This window comes from Lagenorhynchus albirostris, chromosome 3 (assembly GCF_949774975.1).
Source record: "Lagenorhynchus albirostris chromosome 3, mLagAlb1.1, whole genome shotgun sequence".
Lineage (NCBI taxonomy): Eukaryota > Metazoa > Chordata > Mammalia > Artiodactyla > Delphinidae > Lagenorhynchus > Lagenorhynchus albirostris.
Window position 1 is genome coordinate 159,070,884 of NC_083097.1, and position 12,268 is coordinate 159,083,151.

Consider the following 12,268-nt stretch of genomic DNA (forward strand, 5'->3'; position numbering starts at 1 on the left):
AGGAATGACTCCACAGAACTGGCTCACCGGGGGAACTGAGGCACCCCACGCTCACAGAAGGCAGAGAGTCGGGAGGTCCTTGAAACCTCCAACTTGGGGCACACACCCTGTCTCTGTGATTCAGGAATAGGATGCTACCTTTGCCTCCATCACAACTGCTTTTCAGTGCCCTCCAAGCTTGTCACTGAACAAGGGAATTTGGATTCCAAAATATCAGATGCTTCCATGCCCTGCTTCCGGCAGAGGGAAGAGGAAGCGAAACCAAGACAGCTCCGGTTTCTTCTGCCTTCCCAACCGCCCCCAGGTCACCTCTGGCCGGTGGACCGGAGCACAGGCACAGCTGCAGGGACTTCTTCCAGCGAGGTTGCGGCTTTGCAGCTTCTGCCCAGAAAGGGGTTGGGTGGGAGTGGGTGCTGATATCAACCCACCACTCCCCCTCGTTTATGACTGTACGTTGTGGTGATGGTAAGAATGATTGTGTAATTGCAGGCTGCGTAATCATAGCAACCATTCCATGTAATTGCAGGGTTAGGAGCAGAATAATGATAATGCAATATAACAAATTATGGAATGAAATGTAATCTTACGTAGGTCATGAGTCACATAATTGTGTTACAACCTCCAGGAACTGACTGTGCATTTTGTTGACATTCCCTGGATGGTCCTGCCCTGTTGGCAGGTGTTGTGACAAGGAGGCTTGGGTAAATAGTGGGGGCGGGATTACGGTAGTTTAAGGCGGGTGGGGGAAGGGGGGGAGGCCGAACCAGAGGGTTCAGGTGAGACTGGAGGGTGGGGTGAGCATAAGGGCGGTGCTAGAGTTTAGCTTAAGGTTGGGAAAAGTGGGGAGAAAGAGGAGGGGAAGTTGAATAAGAATGGATTAAGTCAGGGGTTGGCAAACGATGGCCTGAATCTGGCCAGCCATGTTTTGTTGTTTAAAAAAAAAGTGTCTTTTTTATTGAGACGAAACTCAGGTAACGTAAAATTAACCATATCAAAGTGTGCAATCTCATGGCAGTCAATGTACTCACACTGTTGTGCAGCCATCACCACTATCCATTTCCAAACTTTTTCATCCTCCCAAACTGAAACCCAGCCCCCAGTAAAGACTAACTCGCCGTTCTCCCCTCCCCCAGCCCCTGGCAATCACCACTCTACTCTCTGTCTCTATGAATGCGATGGCTCTAGGGACCTCGTATAAGTGGAATCATACAGTAATTGTCACTCTCTGTCTCTATGAATGTGATGGCTCTCTGTCTCTATGAATGTGATGGAATCGTACAGTAATTGTCACTCTCTGTCTCTATGAATGTGATGGCTCTAGGGACCTCATATAAGTGGAATCATACAGTAATTGTCACTCTGTCTCTATGAATGTGATGGCTCTAGGGACCTCATATAAGTGGAATCATACAGTAATTGTCATTTTGTATGTAGCTTCTTTCACTCTGCATAAAGCCCTCCAGGTTCAGCCATGTTGTAGCAGGAGCGAGAATCTCCTTCCTTTTCTTTTTTTTTTTGGGGTACGCGGGCCTCTCACTGTTGTGGCCTCTCCCGTTGCGGAGCACAGGCTCCGGACGCGCAGGCTCAGCGGCCATGGCTCACGGGCCCAGCCGCTCCGCGGCACGTAGGATCTTCCCGGACCGGGGCACGAACCCTTGTCCCCTGCATCGGCAGGCGGACTCTCAACCACTGCGCCACCAGGGAAGCCCTCCTTCCTTTTTAAGGCTGAATAATACTCTGCTCTTGGGTGGCCTCGGCCGCCAGTGGCTTGAAGCAGGATCTCAGTTCCCCGACCAGAGGCTGAAGCCAGGCCACAGCAGTGAGAGCACTGAATCCTAGCTACCAGGCTACGAGGGCCAGTGGCTAGTGACAAGGCCCTGGCTTGTCTGCTTTGTAGAAATGAATTTCAATAATGGGATGGAAAAAAGTGAAGTGTTTACTAGGAGGAAAAAAGAGTACATGTGAATAGACACACATGGGTGGGCTCAGAGGGAGAGCTGCGCCTTCGTGGTAGTTCAAATCATTTATACAGGGCATTTCTTCTGGGTTTCCTCTGGTCAATCATCTCGCTTTGCCTGGCTCTGAGTCCGTATTTGGTATAACTCAGGGTCCTCCCCTGTGTGCACGCGCATCTCTTAGCCAAGATGGATTCCAGCGTAGAGGCCTGTGGGAAGATTGACACCATCTAATATGGGGTGGCGCCCCCCCTCCTTTTTTGGCCCCCAAGGAGCCTTTCTGCGCATGTGTAGTCGGGAAGTTCTCCCTGACCTCGAGAATGGGAAATATGTGGTCTCTTTATCTTTTATCCAGGCAGGACTCAGCTCCTCTCTCCCCCTGCCATTATCTTTATCTTAGAGTATCTGTCCACAGGGGACAGACTTCAGCTGCTCAGCCTGGGGCCCGTCTATCTCCCGCCTCAATTCCACTGCATGTAAGTATAGATCACATTTTGTTTATCCATTCATCTGCCAGTGGACACTTGGATGGCTTCCACCTTTTGCCTATACTGAATAAAGCTGCTATGGACGTAGGTGTACAAGTGTCTGTTCCATATTTGCTTTCAGTTCTTTGGGGTATGCACCCAGAAATGTATTGTTGGAGCATATGTAACTCTATGTTTAATTTTCTGAGGAACTCTCATCCAGTGTTCCACAGCTGCTACACGTCTTTTTAAAAAAATATATTTATTTATTAGTGTTTATTTTGGTGAAACTCACATCATGTCAAATTAACCAATTAAAGTGTACAATTCAGTGACATTTAATACATTCACAGAATTATGCAACCATCATCTCTGTCTAGTTCTGGGATATTTTCAGCACCCCAGTGGAAACCCTGTACCCATTAGCTGTCACTCCCCAGTTCCCCCTCCCTGCAGCTTCTGACACTCTGCTTTCTGTCTCCTCCTCTGAACATTTCATATGAATGGAATCATATACTATGTGGTCTTCTGTGTCTGGTTTCTTTCACTCATCATGTTTTTGAGGTTCATCCACATTATAGCACGCATCAGTGCTTCGTTCCTTTTCTAAAGCCAAATAATATTCCACTATATGGAATGCGTTTTGTTCATCCACTCATCTGTTGATGGACATTTGGGTTGTTTCCAACCTTTGGCTATTGTGAACAGTGCCGCCTTGAACATGTGTGGACAAGGATTTGTTTGACTATAGCTGCTTGTGTTTCCAGGTAAAGTTTTTTGGGCACGGAGCCCTGCCATTCATTTATGTGTGGCTGCTTTCATGCTACAGCGGCAGAGTTGAAGAGTGGTGTCAGAAACTGTATGGCCTAAGATGTTTACTGTTTGGCTCTTTGCAGAAAAAGTTTGTTGACTCCTGGTTGGATGAGTTTGGGAGCTGGGTCCTCTGGCAGAAACTTCTAGTTTTTGTTTTTTAATCAATATTTTTTTTATTGAGATATAGTTGACTTATAATGTTGTGTTAATTTCTGCTGTACAGCAAAGTGATTCAGTTATACATATACATATATATATATATATATATATATGTACACACACACATTCTTTTTAGAAAAATATTCTTTTCCATTGTGGTTTATCCTAAGATATTGAATATAGTTGTCTGTGCTATACAGTAGGACCATGTAGAAACTTCTAGTTTTGCCCCAATAAACATTCTTTTCTCCTATAGAACTATAACTTTGGTTGGGAAAATGGCTGCTCAGAGCAAAGAGTACATTTCCCAGCATCCTTTGCAACTAGGCACATGCAGTAATGAGGTTCTGGTCTGACGACCCCTAGTGGAGGTGATGGTCACAGCCTCTCAGTCTTACCTAAAGGGACAAGATTTGCCCCCCTCAGACCCTTCCCTTTTACCGCCAGCTGGAGCAGCCATCTTGGACCCTGAGGTGGAAGAAGCAAGATGGAAAGATGGTCCCATACGGCCACGTCAGCCCTGGTAATACAATTTCACTGTGGGTCTCATTTTCACTCTCTGATTACCAGGAGTGTCCTTCCATATTTTTATCAGCTATCAAGTTTTCCATTCAGGAAATGCCTATTCGTGCTTTAGCCCATTTTTCTACAGGATGTGATCTGCCCCTTGTTGATTCAGAGTTCTTTACAGATACTATTCTTTTCTTGGTCACATGTGTTGCAGATATATTCTCCCGGTATTTGCCTTGTTGTTTCACTCTCTTCACAGTGTTTCGATGAACTGAAATTCTTCATTTTAATGGTGTTGAGTTGATCATCTTTTCCTGTATTTTTCTTTTATGCTTTTTGTGTCTTGTTTAAATGTTTTTCCTTGTGTCAAGTTCATGAAGCTATTCTCTTACATTGACTTCTAAAATCTTTATCATTTTGCTTTTCACATTTAAATCTTTAATACGCCCAGAGTTGGGTTTGGTGTATAGTTTCATGTTGGGTAGGCCAGGATCCTCAAATGCTTTACTTTTATTTTTTGACACAGAAACCCCATTTCTTTCTTTCTTTCTTTCTTTCTTTATGAAAATCATCAGTGGAGCCCTTGTAAACCTGTAGCAGGATTATCTTTCCAATTTATTTCTGATGGGGGTTGTTCTCTATTGTCATTCAATTCCAATGCATTTGTTCCAGCAGAAAAAGCAGGCCAAAATGCCTCAGGCTCAGAAACCAAACTCCTGTAAGCTTCAGGGTTAGGGCAGGAATTTGAAATCAAGGGGAATGTGGCCATAATTAGGGAACCCCCAAGATGGCCTCCAATCATCTCTGCCTGGTTTTCAAGCCCTTGTGTAATCTTCTCCCCTTGACGTGGGCTACACTTTGTGATTCCCTTCTAACCAATAGATGATTACAAAAGTAATGGGATGTCACTTCCAGGATTAGGTTACAAAGGACTGGGATTTCTTTCTCTCTCTCTGTCTCTCTCTGTCTCTCTCTCTCCCCGATGAAGCCAGTTGCCATGTTGTGAGCTGTCCTGTGCAGAGGCCCACATGGCATTGTGTACTAGGCACTAGATCTTCATCAATATCATCACACACACTTTCCTGCTCCCTATTCCCACCTCCCTGCCTCCCCCACTCCCCGAGGCAATCACTGCCCTTGGTTTTGTGTTTCTTTTTTTTCAATCCTTCATTTTTAAAAATTGTGTTAAAATACACATAACCTAAAATTTACCGTCTTAACCATTTTTAAGTGTACAGTTCAGTGGTATTAAATACATTCCAGTGTTGTGCCACCATCACCCCCATCCATCCCCAGAACTCTTTTCACTTGTAAAACCGAAATTCTGTACTTGCTGAACACTATCTCCCATTTCTCCCCTTCCCCCAACCCCTGGAAACCACCATTATACTTTCTGTCTCTATGATTTTGATTACTCTTGACTACCTCGTCTGAGTGGAATCATATAGGATTTGTCTTTTTGTGTCTGGCTTATTTCACTAAGCATAATGTCCTCAAGGTTCATCCAGCTGTAGCATATTGCAGAATTTCTTTCCTTTTTAAGGCTGAATAATATTCCATTGACCACATTTTGCTTATCCATTCTTCTGATGCTGGACACTTGGGTTTCTTCCATGTTTTAGGTATTGTGAATAACACTGCTATGAACATGGGTGCACAAATATCTTTTTGAGACCCTGCTTTCTATTCTTTTGGGCATATACCCGGAAGTGGAATTGCTGGATCACTCACTAATTCTATTTTTAATTTTTTAAATTGAAGTATAGTTGATTTACAATGTTTCAGGTGTACAGAAAAAGTGATTCTGTTATATATATATATTCTTATATATATATATATATTCTTTTTCAGATTCTTTTCAGTTATAGGTTATTACAAGATATTAAATATAGTTCCCTGTGTTACACAGTAGGTCCTTGTTGTTTATCTATTTTATATCTAGTAGTGTGTATCTCTTAATTCCAAATTCCCAGTTTATCCCCCCCCTTTCCCCTTTGGTAACCATAAGTTTGTCTTCTATGTCTGTGAGTCTATTTCTGTTTTGTAAATAAGTTCATTTGTGTCACATTATAGATTCCACATATAAGTGATATGATATGGTGTTTGTCTTTCTACTTCTGACTTCCTTCACTTAGTATGATAATCTCTAGGTCCATCCATATTGCTGCAAATGACATTATTTCATTCTTTTATGGCTGAGTACTATTCCATTGTATATATATACCACATCTTCTTTATCCATTCATCTGTTGATGGACATTTAAGTTGCTTCCATGTCTTAGCTATTGTAAATAGTGCTGCTATGAACACTGGGGTGCATGTATCTTTTTGAATTAGGGTTTTTGTCTTTTCCAGATATATGCCCAGAAGTGGGATTGCAGGATCATATGGTAACTCTATTTATAGTTTTTAAAGGAACCTCCATACTCTTCTCCATAGTGGTTGCACCAATTTACATTCCGTATTTTTAATCTTTTGAGGAACCACCATACTGTTTTCCACAGCAGCTATATCCTTTTACATTCCCACCTACAGTGCACAGAGGTTCCAATTTCGCCACATCTTTGCCAATGCTTGTTTTCTGTTTTATTTTGTTTTTTGATAGTAGCCTGATGTGTATGAGGTAGAATCCTCAATTTTTTAACCGTTAGTTTTATGCTTATTATTTTTTATTAATCACACAATTATCCTTAAACAAAATCTCTGTGGATGTATCTTGTATGTCTTTTGAGCTTTATAAACGTAGTGTAATGCTCTTTGAAGCCTTCTGGGACTTTTCTTCACTCAACATCACACTTCATTCATGTCATTTGTCAGAATGAAGAAGCTCACTTCCTAGAGAAGTAAGCCTGTCCCTCGTCCATAGGTGTGGAGTCAACTGTGGGACTCAGTGCATCAGAGCAAGATGGTTTATTCCTCACAGGGCAGCAGGCAGCATGAGCCTCAGTCCCCAAGCCCCATGGGTGACACGATGGACCCCATATGCTGAGGGATACAGGGTCAAGGGCTGAGGATGGACCCCATATGCTGAGGGATACAGGGTCAAGGGCTGAGCACCTTTTGTAGGAAGCAGCAAACAAGCCAGCTTCCCTCCATCAGGGATCAAACAGTTACTCAGAAGTTACGCTGTCGGGGGACTTCCCTGGCAGTCCAGTGGTTAAGACTCCACGCTTCCACTTCAGGGGGCACGGGTTTGATCCCTGGTCGCGGAAATAAGATCCCGTATGCTGCACAGCGTGCGGCAAAAAAAAGAAAGTCATGCTGAGTAGCCTGTGTGCTTAGCTACGGAAACTGCTTAGTCTTGGGAGAAGTACAGGTCTGCAGGCTGGCACAGTCAGCAAGAATGTGCAGGGATGCTCAGGACCTGCAGGCTGCCTCTTCTGACGTCATGCAGACACCTATGGCTTATCCACTTCACACCTGTATCATATTCTCCCTTTGTGAAGCTACCACGACGTTGAGGCTGCTTCCAGTCTTACCCAGGTGCGAGAGTCTCTTGAGGGCAGAGTTGCTGAGCTATGGCTTATCCCTGTGTTTGTTGTAGTTTTTTTTTTTTTTTTTGGACGCACTGCGTGGCACGTGGGATCTTAGTTCCCCAACCAGGGATTGAATCCGTGCACCGTGAAGTGGAAGCGTGGAGTCTTAACCACTGGACCGCCAGGAAAGTCCCTTTCTTTTAGTCCTTGTGTCTCTTACTTGCAGCCAAACGCACTCATCAAACTCACTCCCGGGCTTCCCTGGTGGCGCAGTGGTTAAGAATCCGCCTGCCAATGCAGGGGACATGGGTTCAAGCCCTGGTGCGGGAAGATCCCACATGCCGCGGAGCAACTAAGCCCGTGCGCCACAACTACTGAGCCTGTGCTCTAAAGCCTGCGAGCCACAACTACTGAGCCCACGTGTCACAACTATTGAAGCCCATGCGCCTAGAGCCCGTGCTCCACAAGAGAAGCCACCGCAATGAGAAGCCCACGCACTGCAACGAAGAGCAGCCCCCACTCGCTGCTACTGAGAAAGCCTGCATGCAGCAACGAAGACCCCATGCAGCCAAAAATAAATAAATAAATTTATTAAAACAAAAAAACCCCAAAAAAACCTCACTCCCAGTGATGGATCCCACGGCCCCTGCCCTGACCACTCAAATGTGGAACAACTCCAGATCTTAGGAGGAAACGTAAGGTAGAAACCTTAGGAGGAAACTCCTGACTTTACCGAGGAAACCCTGTGCTGAATAAGATTCCCTTTCTGCTTCCTGGTGGAGCAGAAATTCAAATTCAAATTCAGGTGTAGAAAAATGAAGCTTCATTCTTTGCACATCCAAGTTTATGAAATGAGATTCTCACCTGCTACAGCAAAAAACAAAACAAAAAACCTCCAAACATGGGGGTGTAGGTGGAATTTGAGTGTGTCCCTGGCATTTATGTCCTAACTTGCTTGAGCTAAGAGCAACAGCTGCCCAGTATCCTGGGTTCAGATCCTGGCTCTGCCCCTGGGGCCTGTTTTCCTTCTCTGTAAAATGGGACCATGGTAGTTGTAATGAGTTGCGTTCGTGGGCAGGAAGTGTATTCAGCAGTAGCCGCTCATGGTAGATGCTACGTGATTTTTTTGCCAATAGGGGAGGGAAGGAGGCCACCATACATCTGAGGCTGTGTGCTTTTTCTTTTTTTTTTAATGTCTGCTGTTAATAAAATATTTTTACAGAGACCAAAAATTCAGAATAGTGCAAAACATCTCAACACCATGCATTCATGACCACTTCTCGTTGATTTTAAACATTTGTTCCAAGTCACATATTTACAGAGAAATGGGGGCATCTGTGCAGATGCCAGACCAACGGGATGGAATTAAAACAGACAAACAGCGTCTTGAGTTCACATTTGCAATCACATGCTAAGAGAAGTTGTGTGGAGGAAGAACCTCCCTGGACTGCGTGGCCGGGTTTGGGTGGGGGGTCTTAGGGGGCCGGGGCCAGGGTTGGGGTCTGAATCCCCCTGGCCGTGTGGCCGGGGATGCATAGGGACCCTCTGCCTGTGACCTGTGCCTGGAGAGAGCCACTGTGGCTGGGCGGGGGGCAGGGGGAAGATGGAGGGGGTCTTACCTAACACCATCAACTTGATTTCTCTCTTAAAAAAAAATAAAAGGCAAAGAGAAGAGCAACACGTGTCCATGAAAACGACTTTGGTCCTTGACAATTCTTAGGAAAGGATGTTCAGGGGACAGCAGGGGTCATGATGTGGACCAGCCCCCCAGTGAGCTCCCCCATTCTCTGCCTGCACAGCAGAGTTGGGGCAACTCCAGGCTGTCTCCACTCTGCCTCGTGCCTCAGTGTTCCCACCTGTAAGATGGACAGCGCTGGGGGGGACAGAAAGGTCTCTGAGGTCCCAGCTGAGAGAGGTCCCAAGGATTTCTAGTTGGCTAATTTTTTTTTTTTTCATCTGTGATGGAGGCATGGTGAGGTTTCAGGCTGTGGTGCCTGAGAATCAGGACTGAGGGATGCGACTGGGTGCCTCCTCATTTTAGGTAAATCCTTCGAGGACAGACTGGTGACAGCCAGAGAGAGCAGGGGACCCTCTTCCTTCTAGAAACCTGTTTTTGCTTTTTCTCCTTTCTCTGTCTCTGTATCTCCCCATCTCTGACTGGAAGATCTCCTGAGTGCCCAGATCTGTGTGGGAGGGGGAGGCTGGTACGGACAGACACACATGTGGATGCATGGGCACACACAGAACCCCCTGCCCGAGACATAGTTCAACTAGGCATCCCCTCCCTGCCATCCCCCTGTGCCCAGAGAGCCTTTCACAGACACCCCTAGCCCCATGGCATCAGAGACAGAGGCTGGGGAAGGGACAGACAGAGGAGGAGGGACAGAGGCTGGGGAAGTCCTAAGGGGGATCAGAGAGTGTTTTCTACAGAAGGGAAAATTTGTGATGAGTTTTGAGGAATGAGTAGGAGTTCTCTGGGAGAAAGAAGAGGGAGGAAATTTCCAAAACAGTTCTAGCCTGGGAGTCAGAGTGTCATTTGACAAATACTCCCTGAGGCTTCCTTTATGTGCCTGGGCCAGTGCTGGGGAATCCTACACACACACACACACACACACACGCACGCACGCACGCACGCACGCACGCGCGCGCTTTGACCAGAGAGCCTCCCGATGAATCTTTTGGGAAATACCTTGGCTCTCTCCGGCAGAAGCTCAGCTCCCCCTTTTCCTGCCAGTCATCAAAAAAATCTTTCAGAACCCACCCCAGATCACAGATTACCTCCCCTTTGGGTGTTGCTGGCGTTTTCAACTCCAAGTGAACCGCCCAGCGCACCTCCACCTCTTGGATGGTCTGAAGTTCAAATCTGCCTCTCAGTCCTTGTGGTGGAGACTCCACGTTCTCCCCAAGCCACCTCTCAGCCTGTCCCTTGCCCCTGGCTGGGGCCCACCTTCCCCACCATCCTGAAGGAGAACTTTCGTCCTAATCTCTGGTTCAGAACCTTCGGTCACTTCAACCTGCCTGAATTTAGAGGAACACACAAATGCTTCCGGGTAGATGAGAAAACAGTGTCGCTTCTTCCAGACTCTTGTTCACGGATGGGGAAACCATTATCATAAACATACAACACTCAATTTGCACACGGCCTCCTTAGAGATGCTCAACCCCTCGGCAGTGCACAACTGGGACATCTGTACCCAGGGACCCTGGGGCTCATCTAGGCAGAGTTTTAAATATATACTCCAAAGTCTTTCCAAGAATTAATGTCAGTGTCCTGAAAGCATTTTGTCCTCTCGCCCCCACCATCAGTCCATTCTTCATGACGTAGCCAGAGGAAGATTTCAAAACCTGAAATCAGACCCTCCTCAGCTTTAAAATCTCCTGGGGCCCCCAAGCGTCTGAGGGTAAAATCAAAACTCCCCAGGGCAGCGTACAAGACCTGGTTTGATACCTCTGCAGGTGTCCCCAACCTCATCACCATCCCCCAGTACCCCACTCGCTGGCTCAGCTCTAGCCACGCTGACCTGGCTGTGCTTCAAGTCAGCCTACCTCCTAGCCTTTGCACCTGCTGTTCCTGCTGCCTGGAGCTCTTTTCTCTCCAATGGGTGGTTCCTTCTCACTTTTCACCTCCAGAGAAAGCCCTCCCTCACCTTCCCCATCTGACGTAGGCTCCACCACTCCGAGAGCGCAGCTAATCCTCATCTCATCCCTCTGTTTTAATTTCTCCCTAGCACAGCACAATCCTGTATTTATCAACCTGGCAGAAAAAAATCCCATGACATACACACTGGTCCAACGTGGAAAAGCAGATTCTGGGCAAAGACAAGCCTTGCCAACCTTTCCCAAAATGTTTCCCAAAATGCCTGCATGCGCTAAAATGGGGAAATTAGACTCTGGCCAAACTGCCCCAACATCCCTGCAGGAGGAAGAGTTTCAGGCAGCTAGAGCCCCCCCCCCCCCCCCGGGGTATCCTGTGACCTGTGTGTTTAAATGAATGAATGGGATTATGGGGAGGAAGCTCCCAACACACACACACACACACACACACACACACACACACACACACACACACACACACACACACACACACACACACACACACACACACACACACACACACACACACACACACACACCCTCGAGTTTCTGGTCTCTTTCTGTTCTTTCCTGACTGGAGCATTCTGGGGAAGGAAGAAGGGGTTGGCTTAGGGGACTGGGTCCAGGGAATCCCAAACCTTCACGCTTTTTTGGCGGCAGGTCAAGAGTTCTCAGGGTATCTCCCCGTGGGGTCCCACTGGAAAGTGCTGAGGGCAGGGGTTTTGCTTGGCAACCAGAGATGGGAGGGGGCACTGGGGGTCTTGGCCCAGGACCCCCATCCCTTTAAGGGTTGGGGGAGGTCCCCTAAGGGGGATTAGCAGCAATGGGGAGCTGTATCGGGTCATCCGATCTCAGCCCACCCTTCAATGGGGCACACAGGCCAAAGGGAATGGGGAGATGGTGTGGCACTGGGACCCTCGGCATTGTCTCAGGCAGCTCTCCGGGCCTTAGTTTCGTCGTCAAATGGGTGGGTTGAACTCTACGATATGAGGATTGGGTATGTGGGGGGGAAAAGGGAGGCAAACCCCCATAGGGAAGTGGGGACGGCGCGGGAGCCCCAAAGCCGACCCCTTGGTCCCCAGGGTTTGGGCGCCCAAGGGCGCATGTGCTTTTGAAATTCCATCCTCCCCCCTTCCCTGTTTATTTTTTGCACAAACATCAAAAGGGACTCTGACCCGGGGGGCCCTCCAATCACCACCCTAGTCCCTCCAGGCCCCAGACCACCCTAGGAGGCGCTCCAGGAAGCCCTGCCCCTTGCCCAGAGCCCGCCCCTCGAGGGAGCTGAGAGTTCCAT